The sequence below is a fragment of the Acinonyx jubatus genome, chromosome B2, assembly GCF_027475565.1.
Source record: "Acinonyx jubatus isolate Ajub_Pintada_27869175 chromosome B2, VMU_Ajub_asm_v1.0, whole genome shotgun sequence".
Lineage (NCBI taxonomy): Eukaryota > Metazoa > Chordata > Mammalia > Carnivora > Felidae > Acinonyx > Acinonyx jubatus.
In genome coordinates, this window is record NC_069385.1 from 83753133 (window position 1) to 83773708 (window position 20576).

The following is a 20576-nucleotide window of genomic DNA, read 5'->3' on the forward strand; positions in this document are numbered from 1 at the left end:
CATTTCATTCTGGAATTGCTTTTTTTATTGTTTAATATACTCAGGCTAACATTATCATGTGAATCTGTTTCCAGATTTTCTAATAGGTTCCACTGGCCTATTTGTCCAATGCTGTATTAATTTCCACTCACCTAATCAATCTCAAATTATAATAAATCTCAATAAGGAAAATCTTAACTGGGTATTTTTTAGAATATGTTGCTTCTTGTATCTTTGCTTATTTCATTACAAATTTTAGAATTAGTTTATGAAATTTCATGAAAAAAAATTCTTGGAGTTGTTTTTGCAAATGCATTCAATCCAAAGATCAGTTTGAGAAGAAATGACATATTTGTGGAATCCTTCTAGCTATAAACATGATTTGACAATACAATTACTTACATATTTTCCCCAAAGATCTCCAGTGCAATACTAAAGAAGTTGCAATAGTTGGAATTTTGTCTCACTCTTCACTTAGAGCGAGACATGTTAAACAAATAATTACACTAAATGAGCACAAAACTACAAATTGAGCTAAGAGATGAAATAGTTAATCAAATTAACGATGTGATGCAGCAGGAGTTAATTTGCTGAGCTGTAAAAGAAAACACATTCCTCACAGAGGAGACTTGACAAACAAATTCTTTGGAATGAGGGGAGTATGGTTAATAGAGCTTGGAGATCAAAAAGGAAAGGGTGCAGGATGAGGCTGGAGAGATAGCCTGAGGCCAGTTCCTTCATGACTTTGTAGGCAAGGTGCAGAATAACAGATTCGAGTTTAAAATACTAATTATCTAAAACCTGTAATTTAGTCACAGACTTGGTATATATTTGAATAGGTGGAAACTCCAAAAGAAATCTCAGACTAATTGTTGCAGCATCCTATTGCTATACTGTGAAGAAGTACCTCGAGAAACCAGAAGATATGGAGAAAACCAATTAATGGATTATATTCATACGGACAGAACTTCACGGTAGCTTACACTTTAGTGATCCTGTTAGAGAAAGAAAACCAATCCACCAACCAACAATAAAAAATATCCACCAGAGTTTAACCATTCTTTGCCATATTTAAGAGTTCGAACCATTCCTTGGTCCTAATGAGAAGCAATGATACACTCCATTTCCTACCCTCTTTCTCAACCCCTCAATTTTTCATCCCAAATCCATATACAGAGTTGTCTCCCAGTTGAAAAGCAAAAATGACCATGCGTAGCAATGTAAATAGATGGCATGGTAGGTAAGAATAATGACTCCCCAAAGACATCCATACCCAGAACTTGTGAATATGTAACTTTGTATGGAAAAAGGGACTCTGCTGGTGGGATTATGTTGAGGATATTGAGATAGGGAAATTACTATGAATTATCCAGGCAGGCCCATGTACTCATAATGGTCCTTATTAGGGGAAAGAGGAAGGTAGGAGAGTTAGAGTCAGAGAAATGTGATGATGCAACTCCCCAGCCACAAGCCAAGGAATGAGGCAGCCCCTAGAAGCTGGAAAAGGCAAAGAAATAACTCTCCCCTGGAGCCTTCCGAAGGAACATAGCTCTGCTGACCCATTTTAGACCTCACCTCCAGAACTATATGACAATAAATTTGTGTTGTTTTAAGCCACTAAGTGTGTGGTAATTTGTAACAACAACATGAAACTAATACAAATGGCAGGAGGTTGTGAGGAGGATGGATTTGTTATTTTCACTTTCCAAAACTATGGCAGCCCAACCAGTAAAAAATGCTTTGTTACCAATAAAGTGTATTTATTTTTAAGAAAAAAAAAGAATAAAAATGTGTCCATTCAGTCAGATAAAACAAGGACTTATTAAATGCTTAGATTCTAGAAACCAGGCTCAGGGAAGCGAATTTGATTAAGGACCCTGTCTGTGATTGTGCAAAGCAGAATGTTTGTTTCTATTAATTCAGTGTACTTCTGGCCAATACATAGTTACTGAATTTGTAGTACTTGTACCAGGAGCTGGTAACAAAGACATAATTTTTCCATGGCTCCAAAAGTTAAAAACACGCCTAATAGGGGAGAACAACATCTAAACCAAAAAATCTCAATATAATGAAGTAAGAGCTATGAAAGAAGTGGTTGCTGCAATTTACCGGTACACAGATTAGTTTCTACACTGTGGCTGAAGATAACAGAGAAGCTTTCCTGGAACAGGTGCTGCCTGAGCTGGAATGTAAAAAAAGGGCAGGGTTCATCAATAGAAGCAATCTCATGACCAAATGCCTGGTGACAAAAAGCTCACGATGTTTGAGGGAGCCACAGGAAGTTTCATCTCCTGTGGGGGCATTAAGTTAAAGGAAGAAAAATGAAAGGAGACTGAAAAGATAGACACAGAGTTATGGAGGTTCCATTCCATGGGAGTAGATTTTACTTCATCTTGTTGGTAATGGAAAGCTTTTGAATGGTTTTGAGCAGTGAATCAGCAAGATCTGATCTGCATGGTGGGTAGATCCCTCTGAAGTCTTAGTGGAGACACAGCTATGAGAGCATGAGCAGACTGGGGAGACAGACTATTAGATGCTCCAAGTGTCTAGATCAGAGGTAGGGCAAGTGGCAAGTAGAGATGGGAAGGAGGCACACTTGAGATGTGATTACAGAGATAGGTGAGCAGCATTTGGAAAGGAACTGGATTTAGTGATTGAGGCAGAAGAAGGGCTAGGTTTACCCTACTTCCCTGGCCTGGACAAGTGGATATTCAGTGGGGTCATAACTGAAACAAGAAACATGGAGGGGGAAGTGGTTATGATTTTGGTAGAGGGAAATAAATGAGTTCCCTGTGAGACACACTTAGCACCAGGGAGAATGTCAGTACCAATGTGTCAAGGGATAGATAGAAAGAAAGAACAAGTCCCTGATTGAGCCATTAGAATTAAAGTGAGCTCACAAGGACAAATGGTTTGTTCTTATCTTCAGAGAATTATTTATCCTAAAAGAGTTTTTGTTGTTGTTGTTTACTGCCTACCATTTGGATTTGTTTCTGCTTTGAAAGAGTTAGAAAGAGGTTTTGAACAACTTACCTGTACAAATTCTCTGTATTACAAGTTCAGCATCCAGTGACTGATGGGCAAAAAGGAAACCTGAGTATTGTAGAGTTATCAAGAAAATATATGTATGTAGTTCATAAGTGAATGAGTCTTAAGCAAACTGTGGAATGGCTATAAATCTTGCTCTTAATGTAGTTTATTCCAAAAGGTTGAGCTTCTAGTTGAAGGTAATGTTTATGGCTGAATATGGTGCTATTGTTAAATTGCTTATTTGGATACTTTATTTGTATTAGCATCCCAAAGGTAAAGAATTGGCCATGTAGCAATAAATTTTTTAAGATATAAAACTTAATGTGAATACAGTCCAAACCTATATATACACATACATACATACATACATACATACATACATACATACATACATACGGCTAGGTGAGAACACAAAAGGAGAAATCTTATTCAATCTCAGGGATACAAAGCTATTATATGTAGCATACATTGATAATTGAGAAATTCTTCAGAAAGCAAACTAACCACATTACAAATAAAATTGAAAATTTTATAGATTTTCTAAAATCCTGAGTAGCAATTTAAATAACTCTTTCAAAGAAATTAGGAAACATAGTATAGTCCAGTCCACATAAGCCATATTATATGGATATGAAATCTCTAGGTATAAATTCTAATTCTTTTTTCATGAGCATTCATCAAAATTTTTATTCAGTCATTTTGTCTTTAATGCAGAATTTTCTCTTCATAATTAATGGATAAATTGAGGAGATTCCAAAGCCATGGGAAAAAAAGCAATAAAAGACCTCAAAATTGTTCTTGTCTACATGGCTAATCTCCAAACAAAAACAGTCTAGATAAATCCATGGTTACTTTCAAATAATTTTATAGATGACTATACCCTGCCTCCATCAGTAGCCTATTCCAGTATTTCATCACAGAAACATCTCCTTGAGTTTTCATTCCCGTAAATTTTTTTTTCAAAACTGTATGAGTTCTAAGATTACAAATCAGTGGGATATGATCATCTTGAGATAATTTTTATAATTTAATTGTAAGCAGATGCTATTCCAAGGGGGGTCTGCTATATCTAAACAGCACCTTTGGAATAGCTAGTTGTGACCTAAATAAAGGCCTCTTATGTCATATAGCATATGGCATTATTAGAAAGAGACATAATTCATTTTTTTAAATATGAAATTTATTGTCAAATTGGTTTCCATACTACACCCAGTGCTCATCCCAAAAGGTACCCTCCTCAATACCCATCACCCACCCTCCCCTCCCTCCCACCCCCCATCAACCCTCAGTTTGTTCTCAGCTTTTAAGAGTCTCTTATGCTTTGGCTCCCTCCCTCTCTAACCTCTTTTTTTTTCCTTCTTCTTCCCCTCCCCCATGGACTTCTGTTAAGTTTCTCAGGATCCACATAAGAGTGAAAACATATGGTCTCTGTCTTTCTCTGTATGACTTATTTCATTTAGCATAACACGCTCCAGTTCCATCCACGTTGCTACAAAAGGCCATATTTCATTCTTTCTCATTGCCAAGTAGTATTCCATTGTGTATATAAACCACAATTTCTTTTTGCCCTCAACTGTCTTTCAGAAGCAGAATGGACTCTGTTCCAGTTTATGTGCAAAAAAATTACCCCCAAACCTAATGGGATAAAATAACCCAGGGCATCAGCTAGAGGACTTAAAAGGCTGGGCTATGAAATCGTATAAAAACTTGTTTACTCACAGGTCAACAAGTTGATATTGGCCCTCAGCTGAGAGTTTAGCTGCAGGGGTAGCCTGGAACAGCTACACGTAGCCTATGTTGCCTAGACTCCCTCACAACATGGTAGCTAGGTCCCAAAGGTAAACATCCCAAGAGAGAGCAAGGAAGAAGCCATATCATATTCTATGGTCTAGTATCAGAAGTCCCAAAGCATAATTTCTGCCATATCCTTTTGGTTCAGGCATTTCTAAAGTCCACCCAAAGAGAGGGACCATCATCCCCAACTTTGGATACGGAGTGGCATGTCACATTGTAAGAGCATGTTGGATAGGCTATACATTGGTGTGGCCCTTTTTAGAAAATAGAATCTGCTTCCAAATCCAATCTGGATTCCAATAAGAATGTGTCATACATCAAGGGGCATCGTTTCTAGGAAACGAAATATCAATAGACTTAGAGTAATAATGTGACAAACATATGTGCAGAAGAGAAATATCCTTCTTCTCATTTTAAATATTATTTATACACTATCCTCAGGGGAAAAATACACAATTGTGCAGAGTTCTACATAGACAGTGAGTGAAAATAAATTTTGAAACACAAATAATTCCAATTTGAGCAGAACATTCAAATAAACCATTGTATACAACAAGCAAACAAACAGCTGCCACTATAAAGCTTGAATAGTAAACAATGAGATCACTAAAGGGATGTGGAAAGATAGATGCTTCTGTTACCAATTACAAAAGTGAGGGACATGTCTTGAAATGCCAGTGAGGTGCATTGCAGATTCTTATGGGAAGGCAGTGCAGAATTTGTTAGCATACAAACCAAACTGCTACATTCCAAAGAACCACTTTGATTGAAATGATTCCAGTATTTTCTGCTTTCTGAAATTACTAAAATTTATCATGTCAGGGAAATCTAATATCTCCCATTTTGTTCAACTTATTAAGCCTGGGCACTAAAACTAAGCCACAAAAATTAAAAATAGAAAAAAGGATGAGACAACTACTATCCTTAAACCATATAAAATATGTGGATCATGGTAGGCAATTAGATACACAATATAGTTTGTTCCTGTTACCAACGCAGACTGTAATGGAGAGCTATTGATTTACGTGCCCAGAATGCCCCAGTTCCAATGCCTTCTTAGAGCTTCCCCAGCGCTTTTTTCCACCTGTATGGTTTTTCTGGGAACTGTTAATTAATTTCTTTTTCTTTCTTTCTTTCTTTCTTTCTTTCTTTCTTTCTTTCTTTCTTTCTTCCTTCCTTCCTTCCTTCCTTCCTTCCTTCCTTCCTTCCTTCCTTCCTTCCTTTCTTTCTTTCTTTCTTTCTTTCTTTCTTTCTTTCTTTCTTTCTTTCTTTCTTTCTTTCTTTCTTTCTTATGTTTATTCACTTTTGAGAGAGAGAACATGAGTTGGGGAGGGGTAGACTGGGGGTGGGGTCGACAGAGGATCCGAAGCAGGCTATAAGCTGACAGCAGAGAGCCTGATGCGGAACTTGAACTCAACGACCCATGAGATCATGACCTGAGTCGAAGTTGGACTTTCAACCAACTGAGCCAACCAGGTGCCCTGTGAACTGCTGACTTCTTAAAAGATTTCAATCCTCTGGCCCAAAATGATTGATATGTTAATGAAATCTGACCCCAGCCAGGACAAGGAAACCATTCTTCAGCATTTGAGGACCTGGTAGCAGGAACTGTAAGATGTAAAGTGGGGAGCTAGGAGCTGCCACAAAAGCTTTCACCACAAAAGCTACTCTGTTGCAAGTAAAGAATGAAGCCAAAGTAAAAGCAAAAGTGGAAATGGGTAGAGTCCTGACTTTCTTTGTGTTGTTTTTCTTGAGAACCAATCACATTACTGCCCCTAGGTTCTCTGAGATACCCCACGCATTATTAGCTGGGTAGCTACCCACTGAACAACATGGAACAGAACACTCGATCAAGGGGCGCCTGGGTGGCTCGGTAGGTTAAGTGTCCAACTCTTGATCTCAGCTCAGGTCTTGATCTCAGGGTTGTGAGTTCAAGCTCTGCATTGGGCCCAGGGCTGGGCCTGAAGTGTAATTAACTTAAACTCAATCAATAGTGGCTTCAGTTTGTTGAGTTTTGATTTCTCTCTCTCTCTCTCTCTCTCTCTCTCTCTCTCTCTCTCACTCTCTCTCTCCCCCTCTGTCTCTCTCTCAGATTACAGGAAGTCCAGAGCTGAAGAAAGGATGAAATTAAAGACCAAGATTCCCTTCAGCTTCCCTGCTCCACCACTTGGTGGTACAGGAGGCTGTTATACCTCTTAAGTTTGGTAAGACTCCACAAGGTAATGTATCTGAATTTCAGGCAACACGAAGAAGAACAGGCATGGGGCAAAGTGCAAAACCATTCTCTCTTTGAGATTTTATTTGCAAAAGGAAGATTTTCCAGGGACTCCTACCAGACACTGGACCATTCATAGCCACGAAGGAGACACAGATTTTTAGTTTTCTTAAAAAGTTGAGACTCAAGAATTACCAACATGGAGGGAAGATGTTCAAAAATTTTGATTGGTCACAACTGAAAAGTGTCTACTAAACCCCAGGATACTCTGACTAACCAACCTGACCTTAAGCCTGCTTGAGTTTCTGAAACCTAGAAGCAAATGTAAAAATGTAGTTGATGTCTTTTATTTATTTCTAAAGCTTATAATGACAACCTCACTGTATCTTGTTCCTCTAAATTATATATTTTTTAAATGTTTATTTGTTTTTGAGACACAGAGAGAGAGCATGCACAAGTGGGGGCTGGGGGAGGGCAGAGAGAGAGAGGGAGACACATAATCCAAAGCAGGCTCCTGGCTGTAAGCTGTCAGCATAGAGACCAATGCAGGGCTTGAACCCACAAACCATGAGATCATGACCTGAGCTAAAGTCGGACACTTAACCAACTGAGCCACCCAGGAGCCCCTAAATTATCTTGATATGTCAATTATCACACACACACACACACACACACACACACACAAAGTAATGGACAAAATGAACATCTTAGACACAAGAGTAAGGAATACCTTGAAGTAAACACCTTTTTAATGAATCAAGGATATGGCTTAAGTATAGAACCAAAACATAGTAACAAGATCTCATGCAAGTCTAGTCTTTGTCCTCCATGAGACACCAGCTTTCCCTGTAAGATTTATAGATCACCTGATGTTTTTTCTGCCACAAGAAAGAAAAACGCATATAAAATGCTAAGCACAGTATTTGGCACAAGGTGAAGCCCAGCACATGTACATGTCCGCTCTCATTATTAAACCTGTCTCTGTCCAGGGCTCTTCTTCTAGCAGCTTCTGGCCCCCATCTCAGTTACGTCCTGGATAGCTCCCCCTGGAATCCTGCTGTCTCTCAAACTAAAAAGTGTTCCTTGTATTTCCACCAAAGGTAGATTTCCTTACCCCCCATTTCTGAGTGAACCACAATAAACACAGTCACCCAGGCCTGACACCGTACTCTTCTCAGTCACTTTTATCTCCCCGTTCATCTTTACTCAGTCATTGTAAGCCTCTGCAATCAATTGCTGCTTTACCCTCAGCACCCACCAATTTCTCCTAGGCTTTATTTCACAGCAGTTTTTGATAATCTGAGACCAAAAATAGGAAACCTGCTGGTTTATTAAATATAATGCAATGCTCCCAAACCCTCCAAGTCAGTTGTGGGAGGAGGCTCTTCAGCAGAGAAGGTAGCTGGACTTTGTAGCCCAGACACCCCACAGTTCCCTCAGAGACCTCTCTGCAATCAGCACCCCTTTCAGACAAGCTGGCTTGAGAAGATATAGGACTCTTCCTTTAACACCCAATAGCATGACAGACTTGTCTATAATCTTTTAAATAATATTTTATTAAAGTTCGGATAACAGAAAAAAACAAACAGAAATAATGGCATATTTTCAACGGCTTAAGCCTAATTGATAAGTTATGGCTTACTTCACTTCAACTTGAAGGTCCTTGTTTAGTACACACGATTTGGGATTGTCCCAGAGTTCAGTTCAGCAGCACATATACTAAGAACAGGACTGTCCCTTGGGGCGCCTGGGTGGCTCAGTCGGTTGAGCATCCGGCTCTTGATTTCGGCTCAGGTCATGATCTTGTGGTTTGTGAGATCAAGCCTGTGTAGGGCTCTGTGCTGACAGTGGAGAGCCTGCTCTCCCTCTCTCTCTCTCCGCCCCTACCCACTAGTGCTCTCTCTCAAAATAAATAAATAAACATTTAAAAAAAGGATCGTTTTGGGGCGCCTGGGTGGCACAGTCGGTTAAGCGTCGGACTTCAGCCAGGTCACGATCTCGCGGTCCGGGAGTTCGAGCCCCGCGTCAGGCTCTGGGCTGATGGCTCAGAGCCTGGAGCCTGTTTCCGATTCTGTGTCTCCCTCTCTCTCTGCCCCTCCCCCGTTCATGCTCTGTCTCTCTCTGTCCCAAAAATAAATAAACGTTGAAAAAAATTTTTTTAAAATAAAAATAAAAAAAGGGTAGTTTTTACCCCAAAACACGGCTAGATTCCTGAGACAGAGACAGAGTGAGAGAGATGGAGGTGGGGGGAGAAGAAGGGTGGGATGAGGGGAGGTGGAGAAAGGGACGGAAAGGAGGGGAAAAGGAAGAGAGGAAGCAGAGAAGGAAAAGAAGGGGAGAACCAGGGAAGGAGGAAAAAAGGGACGAGGGGAGAGAGAAAAGGAAGAGGGGAAGAAAGGAGAAAAAAAGAAAGGAAGTCCTAGGGCAGCCATGTATCTTTCACCTCCAAAACCTTTTTTAAATACAAATTCTACTAACTGAGACTGTCCAGAAGTGGAAAACTTTTAAAACTCCCTAAGCGATTCTCAAGCCTATAGCCACTTGCCAAGGGCCATGACATTCAGTCCCTGACAGGTCCCCGGTAAGCCAGAGTGAATGGGGCAAGCAAGTGGCTGAGAGCAGAAATGTCTTTAAAGTTTCAAGGCTTGGGGCACCTGGGTGGCTCAGTCGGTTAAGCGTCCGACTTTGGCTCAGGTCATGATATCGTGGTTTGTGAGTTTGAGCCCCACATTGGGCTCTGTGCTGACAGCTTGGAGCCTGCTTTGGATTCTGTGTCTCCTTCTATCTCTGCCCCTCCCTCACTTGTGCTCTGTCTCTCTGTGTCTCTCAAAAATCAATAAATGTAAAAAAAAAATTTTTTAAATAAAGTTTTCAAGGCTTATCTTAACCTTCCATGTGACTTTTTCTTCCAATTGCACAATTAGCAGTGTTTGTCCTAATGTAGAGTTTTCCCCACATCTACTGACAATAAAAATGCCTTAGAAATGTGCATGTTTTTTCCTGTAGCTCTAAGAATGAAAAAAACTTTTAGTACTTTGAGAAGCACAGAACTACAAAGAGAAGTGGCCCCTCCGTTCCCTGCCGAGGGCCCGGTTTCCAGGTTCCTGTTTGGGATCAGCCTGTCCTACCATGACCAGCCTTGAGCACGTCTTCTTGTGGGAGATGGGTTTCTCCCTGCCTTCACAGGAGGCCCTACCCTAAGGAGTCAGCATTTTGGGACCCCTCAATTCTACTCCCTGTGTTCTCCACTTGTACCTGCTCTCTTGCTTTATTTTGAGCTCTCATTTTTCTCCATCCTGACATCTAAAATGCATGCCTTCCTTCACTTTCTATCCAACTTCTAACTTACCACTTTGCCATTTTTTTTCACCCACATCTTGCCTTATTACATATCCCTGGCCTTCAATACTTAAATGCAGTGGTTCCAAACAGAACACCTGCTCAGAGTAATCCCCTGGCCCCAGTCCTAATCTTCCTGTATTGCCGGTGCCGTGAGACTCCCGATTTATGAGTCTGCAGATTCTTATACTGTTGTGACTCTGTAGATTCCCCTCCTCCTTCCTCATGCTCTTGTTCATGTTCCCTTCATTAATTTCTACTGCTGAACAGCAGGATCAGCTAACATTGTCTGTGGAGCTCAGGGCAAAATAAAAATGTTGAGTCCCTTGTTCAAAAATTAAGAGGTTCAAGAAAGCAATAGTGGAGCATTAAACCAAGCACAAGGCCCTCCTAGAGTGAGACCTTGTGTGAAGATGACCCTGGTTGCCACCCTATTCAAAGAGTTTTTCCTATATACTTTTATCTTATGAAAAGTAATTTGTAGCTGGCTTTTCTTTATAGGACACTAGCTGTCTAGTTGTCCTATAATGTCCTTCCATTTTAGTGATTCTGCCATGCCATACCTTGTTCATTCAACACAGAAAAACACTGTAAAATCACTATGCTGTTCTCCTCTCTTACATGCCATTACTCTCACATATCTGTCCTGTTCTCCCGACCCAAATGGCTATGTCTTGCCTCTGTACCTTTGTTCAAGCCATTCCCTCAATTTGGAACACCTGTAATTCACTCTACCAGGATAAATCATTCCATCATCCCAGGCCTAGATAAAATTTCTCCCACCTATTAGTCACTCCTCTTCGCCCCCAGCTGAAATAATTTATCCTTCCTCTGAAGGCTCATAGTTTTTATTGTCTGGGTCATCCAAAGTGCTGTTATTACTGTGTTGCATGAATTTTTTTTCTGTACATAGTGGCCTGCCTCCCCTGCCTTAAGATTGGGCTCTATCTTATCTCCCCAAAGCCCTGGGCATGTAGTAAGCAAATACACGCATTGATTGTCTAACAAATTTTAAGTCTAATTATTTTGAACGTTCCATACAAACAAGTCCTTTAGCCTCGGATATTTAAATTCTTCTCCTTCCCAGCATGAGAGGGCATTTCTGCTCATTCTTTGCCTCAGAATGAGACCAAGATGTTCATGTATAGCAAGGGGAGAGGGAGGGAGAGAAGAGGAAATTGGAAATATTCCCAGTTCCTCCTAAATTGGGAGATGTCCAGACCACTTGATTTATTGGTAGTGTCTCTCCCAGGCTTTAGACATATGAAACTGCCTGTAAACACAGAATGCATTCCGAAGGCAAATGGGTTCAGGATTCAATTGCATATTAAGGAATACACGGTTTCTGTTCTCATCCATTAGTGAAGAGGACTAAAAGCAGACTGTATAAAATAAATATGGGAGTAAGAAAATGAGTGAACTAATGAAAGTCCTTTTCTTTTTTTAAGAGAATCTGGTGACTCCTGAAATGTATGTACATTCAGCAACACTGGAAATTTTATTAACTTATAAATTCACTCTGTATTTGTTATAATTGTGTCTTGAGAATTTAAAAACCTGTAAAATACGGTCTCTGCTTCTGAATAGAAACAAAATTTTACTCCTTCCAGAAGAGGTGGGTCCTTGTGTCTGGAATGAGAGGTGGGGAAGGGATAGCAGCAATAAAAAGAAGTAAATCATATGATGATTAAGCAGAAAATAACAAAAGCAAAGGTCATTAAAAGACCGTCCAGGTGTTGGGGTCTGGCCTTCCTCTGCCCCAGGAGAAATCTATGCTGAGAAACGAGCTGCGCAACAGCCAAGAGCTGCGAGGTGGGAATCAGTGTGGGGCCAGAACATCTGTTTGGGAGCAGACATTAGATGCAAGGAACAAGGACAAGCTGGGCCAGAAGAATGCTCCATTTACTGCAACTGGGGGATCCAGGTATTAGTAAACAGAACTGCTCCTGGGAGTTTTCTCAAATTAGGAAACACTATGCTACCCTCCCAAGCCCTGCTTTCAGTTTATTTTCTTTTAGAATGAAAGGCCATTTCATGTCCCTGGGAATTGTTACAAAACTAACCTATCCTCACAAAGAACCTTAGGATATACAAAGAGTAAAAGACATAAAATGGCTTTTAAACCAAAGTAAGCTTTTATTTCGCAAATACTTGGCTATCAATAAAATGTCCTTAGGAACAATGCCATCTCTTATTTGCTCCTTCTTCATGAACTGAGAGAAAGAAAGAAAGAAAGAAAGAAAGAAAGAAAGAAAGAAAGAAAGAAAGAAAGAAAGAAAGAAAGAAAGAAAGAAAAGAAAGAAAGAAAAGGAGGGAGGAGGGAAGAAGGGAGGGAGGGAGGGAGGGAGGAAGGGAGGAAGGAAGAAAAAATGAAGGAAGGAAGGAAGGAAGGAAGGAAGGAAGGAAGGAAAGAAAGAAAGACAGACAGACAGGAAGGAGGGAAGAAAGAAAGGCAGACAGGAAGGAAGGAAGAAAGGAGGGAGAGTGTTGGGAAGGAAGGGAAGTAGGGGGATGAGAAAGGAAAATCCCTGAATTTAGAAACTAAAAGCAATGCATTGCATGTCCCAAAAAGTTTACCTACAAAAATGATACCCAAAAAGTGGGTGAATGTCATCAGTCCCATTAGAATGTCAGCATGAATCATATACTATTAGTTAAAACTTGAGAAAGTGTGAATGTAGAGGAAGAATTGGAGAGAAGGATATAATTCAAAGACAATGACCTATCTATCTGGGGCCCAATTGGGTCTGGGTAGGCCATCAGGCACTGCACCAAGATATAAGGAGCACCCCTGGGAGGTCCTTGAGAGTAGAAGGTGTCTTGGATGTGGCAATAGAAATGATACAGGCACCCTGAAACCAACACTGTACTTCTACTCCCTGAAGAAGAGGTCATCAAATAATTCATACATGACAGTCTTGGTGCTGAGCCCAAGACTCCAGGATGACGGAAGGACCCAAGGGACTCAGGCTTATAGGAAGGTTTAAGAAGCATACTTTAACATGGCTTTTGGAATTGTTTAGAAGGGAGGGAGGTGGTTTGTCTATTTTTAAATTTTGTTTCATTTTGCTTCTTGAGAACCATATGATTTCAGGATCATCTAGGATTCTCTGACTCCAAATGGCTGTTGTGGTGTCTGAGTTAAAATGGAACGGTAATAAAAAAGACTGGAAAGTATCAAGTGCCACGTATTAGGTGTAAAAGGCTGGAGGACACTTCTGTAGTACCTACCAAGCAGCTGACCACAACTTTGTTACCACAATAGTCAATTTAGGGAAGTTCTAATAGGGGAGCCTTGCTGATCAAACATCCTTAATTGCCGAGCTGTACCTTTTTTGACTCTGGAAGATTCAGAGCAGGATGGGTGAGAAAGGGTGGCACACAGATTACCTGTCTAGATCAGCTGCCCCAAGCCCACACCTGGTGTAATCACAGACCTCACAGGAAACCACCCTCATTTCCAGAAGATAAGTGGCAAAGCCAAGACCAGAAACAAAATCTCCTGATTCTAAAGTGCAGTGCTTTTTCTCTACATCACCATATCTGACTTCAATCTTGTTAAAATAAGGAAACATTTCTGAAAGAGGGAATCAGCCTAAGAAAAAAGAAAAATACATAGAATTCATGTACAACTGGGGTTATTATCATTAATTTTATCTATCACAATCCCAGCCACCATACTCTCAACCTCCAACATCTGCTGGACAATTTTAACCCCTAAGATTAAAAGAGATATAAAATTTAGCATTAGAAGTGTACTCTCAGGGCGCTTGAAAGTACCGTCAGTCAGTTGAGTGACAAATTCTTGACTTCAGCTCAGGTCATGGTCCCAGGGTCATGTGATGGAGCCCTGTGTCATGTCGAGCTCCACACTGTGCAGCCTCCTTAAGACTCTCTCTCTTGGGGCGCCTGGGTGTCTCAGTCAGTTAAGTGGCCAATTCTTGGTTTCAGCTCAAGTCATGACCTAACAGTTCGTGGGTTCATGCCCAATATCAGGCTCTGCGCTGAAGGTGCAGGGCCTGCTTGATATTTTTTCTCTCCCCCTCTCTCTGCCCCTCCCCTGCTCATGCTGCCTTTGCCTCTGCCTCTCTCAAAATAAATAAATAAAATTAAAAAAAAATAAAAGATTCTCTGTCTCCCTCTGCGCCTCCCTTGCCCCTCCCCTGCTTGCTTGCTCTTTCTCTCTCTCCTCTCTCTAAAATAAAAAATAAAAATAAATTAAAAAAAAAAGAAGTGTATTTTCTATGTACCAGGCATGGTGTTATTGTTTTATATATGTGGTCATCACACTCGGGTTTGTTATAATCCCAGTGTTATAGCTAAAGTCACTGGGGTTAAAGGACTCCCATAACCAAGTGGTGGAAACAGAGTTTGGCTGAGTATAGAATCAGTTTTGTTAATCACTCCCTTCACTGTCTGCTCTTACCCTCGGTAAGGCCTTTCTGTCCTGAGTGTATGAATGGTTATATCTCAGAATAAGCACAGGTCGCAGGACAAACGAAATGAAAGGCAGGAACTCTAAGACAACATGTGGTTAAAAATACAACTACTGACAAATGTACCTATATACATGCAATAACCTATACACCCTCAATGATCCATTCTTTTGCACATCCAACCACACAGTTGTCAAATTGGTACAATTCATATGGGATTAACATTATACAATGGTTTTAACATTTACCCATGGTCCATCTCAGTGTAAAAAGAAATGAGCTAAATAAATTACATAGATTTAGAAATCAAACTTTTGTGACAGTGTTAATATCTCTGAAATGGATATGTAGTATAAATTTCAAGGTTATCATCCCTTTCCTTACTGGTTTTAATACACTATAAGTTTCCCCAAATAAATGTTAGTTTCCCTAAAAGTATAAAATAATTAGTTGATAAATGTTTAAAGACAAATATATTTGGGTACTGGCGGAGGGGGGGTGGGGATCTAGTAATTTTCCATCAGATAATTTTTTCCAAAGCTTTGTTTGCTCTTAGATAATACAATATGTTTTGGATTTTAAATTTCAGACTTGGCATGACTGTATCTCAATGAGAAACATATTCTTTTGCAAAAAAAAAATGCTCTGTTAGCAGAGTAAGCAAAAACTATAACTGTAATGCATGATTATGCTCTCCTTCAGATAAAATCTGTGCCATATTTAGCCATCTGCATGGTGTAGTTTAATGCATACCCAAAAAATCCCTTACAAATTACAACAAAAAACTCTTTGTCACTTTCTTCCCACAGTGCCAAAATTGTCACTGTTGGTTATTGCTCTAGATTGGATAAAAGGCAGTTGTCAAACCACATTGCTGCCTTTGAAGAATATTGCAGCTGTCAATACTAATACCTTAGAGATGGTTAAGCGATCATGTTATCTCATGTGGGAGTGAGACAGAGAATATATGAATATTGATAGATGGAAGTGTGGAAGCATAAAGAATCAAAAACATAATGAGTAAGTGCTACTAGAAAGTTGGAAAAGCATTTCAAAAAGCAGCATATATTAATTGCTAATTTTACTTTTGGTTGCCTTTGTGCTCTTATAGCTTATCTCAATACAATCTACTTTGGTTATTAATATGTACTTAGAATGCTACAAAAACCCACTCCTTGGAACAAGTATGATAATATTAAAGAGAAACAAAACACTAATTTCAACATTAAATATCATAAATGTTTAAAATGCAATAAAGCATTAAAATAAAATGTAAGACTGACTATTGGAGATCAGAAGGTTTCAGTAAGAGATAATCTCTACCAGTTGTCAATACAAGTCTAATAGAAACACTGTTTGTTTTTTCATGAACACAAATGGTAAAAAATGTATGAAGTGGGTAACTGTCTGTTCCTGAGCACTTCATCCCACTTTTGGAAATGTATAGGTGAGAGTTATCCACCTAATTCCAGGCACCAGAATCCATATCACTCCCTAAAAGTCATAAAACATTTCTTTTTCATTGTATATAGAAAATAGTTCTCTTCTGTGGTGAACTATAAAGAATGCAGATCTTCTTCCAAATATGTCACACAAAGAAGATGGAAAACCAAACTATTGGTTATCAGTATGGGTTCTTTTAACTCAGCTGACATCATGATTACTTTCGTAAGGGACACTTGGAAGTATTTATCCAATGCAGCATGTGAATCCTACAACCGTGAAGTAAAGATAAAGTAATGCCAAAAATCAAGTTGTACCAGATACTGCTGTATTATCCCTGACAGGTAAAACAGAAAATAAACAAACAAACAAACAAAAAGCTTAAATCCTGAAGGCTTTTACACAAGTAAACCATTTGGGTTTTTTACTAAATCGGGAGGCTTGGGCCTACATTTTTAATAAAGCCTAAAAATCTGTAGTACAAATATTATAAATACATAATATAAGCACCATGAGGAAAAAACATGTAATTGCCTATAATGTTCTCATTTATTAATGAAATCATTAAAAAACATAAATACTTCACTCCTTCCAGTATTCACAGCAACAGATGCCAATGACCTATGTACTATTTTCTGAGCTGACACAAATTGCCATTCATAACTTCACAAAAGAAAGAGAAAAATTGGATTTCAAAGGATATTAAAGTTGTCAGAGACTTTGAAATCATCTAACCTAGTTTTTCATAAAATGTAAGACCTAGACCCTGGTGGTACAATCACAGAGCTTTAACATAACTTTGAATAACATTCTAAGGAAATGACTCCCTTTTCAGTTTTCCCCCTTCTGACTAAGTCAAGGAAAAGAATCTCAGTGACTAATCTTTTTTTTTTTTTTTTTTTTTAACAAAGAGAACTGGCCTCAGCTTAGAGCTTTAACTAGGCAATGGTACCCAGGGTTGTGATGCATTGTGTTCTATAGGTGACTTCAGTTTATAGCATTGTTACCCACTTTCTAATTACAGTCATGATAACATAGTTTCCTATCTAAATAAATTTTCTTTGGTAAAATAGGTGTTTTTATACTATGGATATGATCATTTATTTTACAATACTTCAGTGTGAACAGCAGGATATGCATGTTAAATAAGTTGTTTCCAATCTATATTCCAAGGATGACTGATTACCCTTTGAGGCTCTAATGAGGACTCAAAACCTAAAGAGAACTATCCTTAAAAGATAACAAGTCCCTATTCAAACCTATACCAAATGCTTTGTGTCATGGTATTATTACGATTATTGGTCAATAATTGTAAGTCATGTTAGAAATAATCTTTATTAGCTTAAATGAGTATTATTCAAGACAGGTGATGAGTTAGGAATAATGAACTGACCCTACCACCCTCCCATGGGCACTGCCAAACCACAGTGGTGCAGCCCATATCCAGAGCTGTATTGATCCTGTGTCCTTCCATTGCATAGAGGACCCAGATTAGCCTGATACTATTACAGAGATGGCTATAATAACACTGTAATCAGAAAACTGGCATCAGAAAACTCTGATGTCATTTGGGCAAAAGCTTTTTTTTTGGTAGGGCCAGTGTACTTAGGGCAGAATTATGACTTCAAAGGTAATGACAGAATTGACAACCTCCTTTGATGCTTAGTTGCTAATACCTTATGTCCTTAATCTTAAAGTGCACAGTTTTCTCACATTTTAACATGCCTGGAATTGGATGTGTCTTAGAATCAATGGCATTTTATAATTATGATTAGTTGTGTTTCTTTCATTCTCAATAATCCACAGAACTACTGTGCATCTTAAAACAGATAGTATCTTAGTTTGGGTAAAATGCAGTGAATATTTCCACATTTGGCCAAATTTTATGGGAGACTTTCATTCACTGAAAGATATCATCTAGTAATAAAGTTGCCAGGAAGAGGAAAATATCTTTTACCAACTTGTAATCACTGGAAGACTAGCAAAATTTAGCAAAGAGATGTTTGCTAAATAATGGTCTAAATGGATAAAGGGTAATTTTGCATAATGATACAATTCAAAGAACTCAGTAAATAACAGTAGAGACTATAAGTAGATATACAAAGTATTAGAAGGTTTTAAATAAATGACTGAAGTTTAGGAAACATTAATCTCGCCAAAACCTACAAAGAAGGAACTGAAAAATTAGTTGAGTGGTTAAGTGGCTTGAACAACATTCCACAGTAAACTGAGTAGTGGAGTTTGTGTAATGACCAAGGTTCATTTAACTATTTTATGTTATGTCTTAGCTATTTATTTCTCCATAATAAATCACCCAAAACTTAGTGATTTAAAACAACAAGCATGGGGCACCTGTGTGGCTCAATCGGTTGAGTGTCCAACTTTGGCTCAGGTCATGATCTCACAGGTCATGAGTTTGAGCCCCATGTTGGGGCTCAGAGCCTGGCGCCTGCTTCATATTCTGTGACTCCCTCTCTCTCCCCCTCTCCCACTCATTCTCTCTCTCTCTCTCTCTCTCTCTCTCTCAAAAGGAAAATAAACATTAAAAAAATTTAAAACAACAAACATTATGTCACAGTTTCTCTGCAATGGGAATTCAGGTGTGGCTTAACTAGATGTCTCTGGTTCAGTGTCTTTCATAAGACTGCAGTCAAGCTGTTGGTCAAGGCTGAGGTCTCATCTGAACTCTTGACCAGAGAGAGAATCAGCTTCCAAGTTCACTCACATGGTTGTTAGAAAGAGTTTTAAATGATGCCGATCTCCCTAATGCCAATGCCATTCTCCATGTCATTTATTCTTTGCCATAAAAGACACTAAGATTGCACTGGTTCTCTCTAATATTAACTGCTAAGATTATCATGGCCATAGACAGAACTGTCAAATGTGTGAAAATTATAATTTAATGCCTATTATATTCCTAAACACATATTATATTTAGGGAAAACACTAAAAGGTTAACAGGGTACCTCTTTGGATAATATAATTATGGTTGATTTTGTTTTATTTCTTCATATCATTTTAGTTTTTTACAATAAGTATGTAAAATGCAAGTTATTTGAATAAATGAGTTTTTAATGTTTTAAAAGTCATCAGCAATTCAGCTAAATTATGACATAGTGCTTTCATGTTTGCTTAAAACTGTGTTATTTTCTGAATTTAGGATTTTTCCTTGAAAGTTCAGAATTATAGGTCCTTGGATATATTTTTCCCTGAACAAAAAGAGACTTTCAATCCTGTTGCCAAATTCACAACTTATGCCAAGTTGCAGAAGCAGAAAAAAAGGTAAAAGAAAAGGCCAAGTTCCTTTTGGACTCTCAGACAGGGTAAAGAGGTCAGAAGAGTCAAATGAATTATTTTCTTTTATAAGTTTGGCTTCCTGAGCAGGTAGATCAATTCACAGTTTTCATTTCTGTCTTGCCACATTGTACAGTCAAACATGGGCTGCATAAAGGAATCATTGTAAAGGGAAAGCCTCTCTGCAGAATCTCCAAGTGCAGACACTTGGATGGCCAGGCCCTTTTCTCACCAAGTTCAGGCTCTTGAGAAGTGGGTGTTAGGTATCTAATAGCCCTGAAATGTTTTCTTTCCTCCCTGTGCCCTAGGATTGACTACTAACTGATGTCCCGATTATTCTAGAGAACTGGTCCTACCTAGTTTAAGAGATAAGCTCAGGGCCTAGAATAAACCCAAAGAAGAAAAAAACTTTAAAGTGATGCTGATGTAGCCTAAAGAGACTTTGAGGATATGTTCTTTACATTTTGACAATAGAAACAACTGCATAGCTATTTATCCATTTTTGAAGAGAAGGAAAAACAGAACTATCACCCCACACAAAGGACTCGACATTTTTGTCCCAACATATGATTTATTCTTTTAAAATCAATATTGTTTACTTTATTAACAGATCAGAAAGACCTATTTTGTCTTAAATGTTTCCAGTATGTGATTCTTTCCAAGGATCCTGCTGAAGTAATATAAACTTGTACATATGTTCACACACAATTATAAGCTTAGAAGAGATCATAATTCCATGACTTCATCACAGTGGCTTTCAGGGCTGGAATAATAATTACAGCTATGTTCACTGTATCCATTATGGCCTTCATTTTTAAAAGCCTCTATATGAAATAATATGCCCTTTCAAATTGTTTTAGAAATAGACTGGTATATAAATAGAATAAATAAATATATTGGAATCCTACCGATGATTCATATTTACAGTTTAGCATATTATTTAATGATTTATGGCAGCTTTCTTTCTGTAACTTAGCACTCCGAAATAAAAAAATAGCATGTTTACATGAAGAAAATCAGGAAGATTAAATTTTAAATAATATTTT

General features: G+C 38.6%; 1 long non-coding RNA gene across 1 annotated transcript in view; it reads right to left on the reverse strand.

The window, feature by feature from the left end:
- LOC113598801 (uncharacterized) overlaps positions 1 to 20576 on the reverse strand; it is a 285808-nt gene that overhangs the window by 135192 nt on the left and 130040 nt on the right. The gene's annotated exons all lie outside the window — the stretch shown is intronic.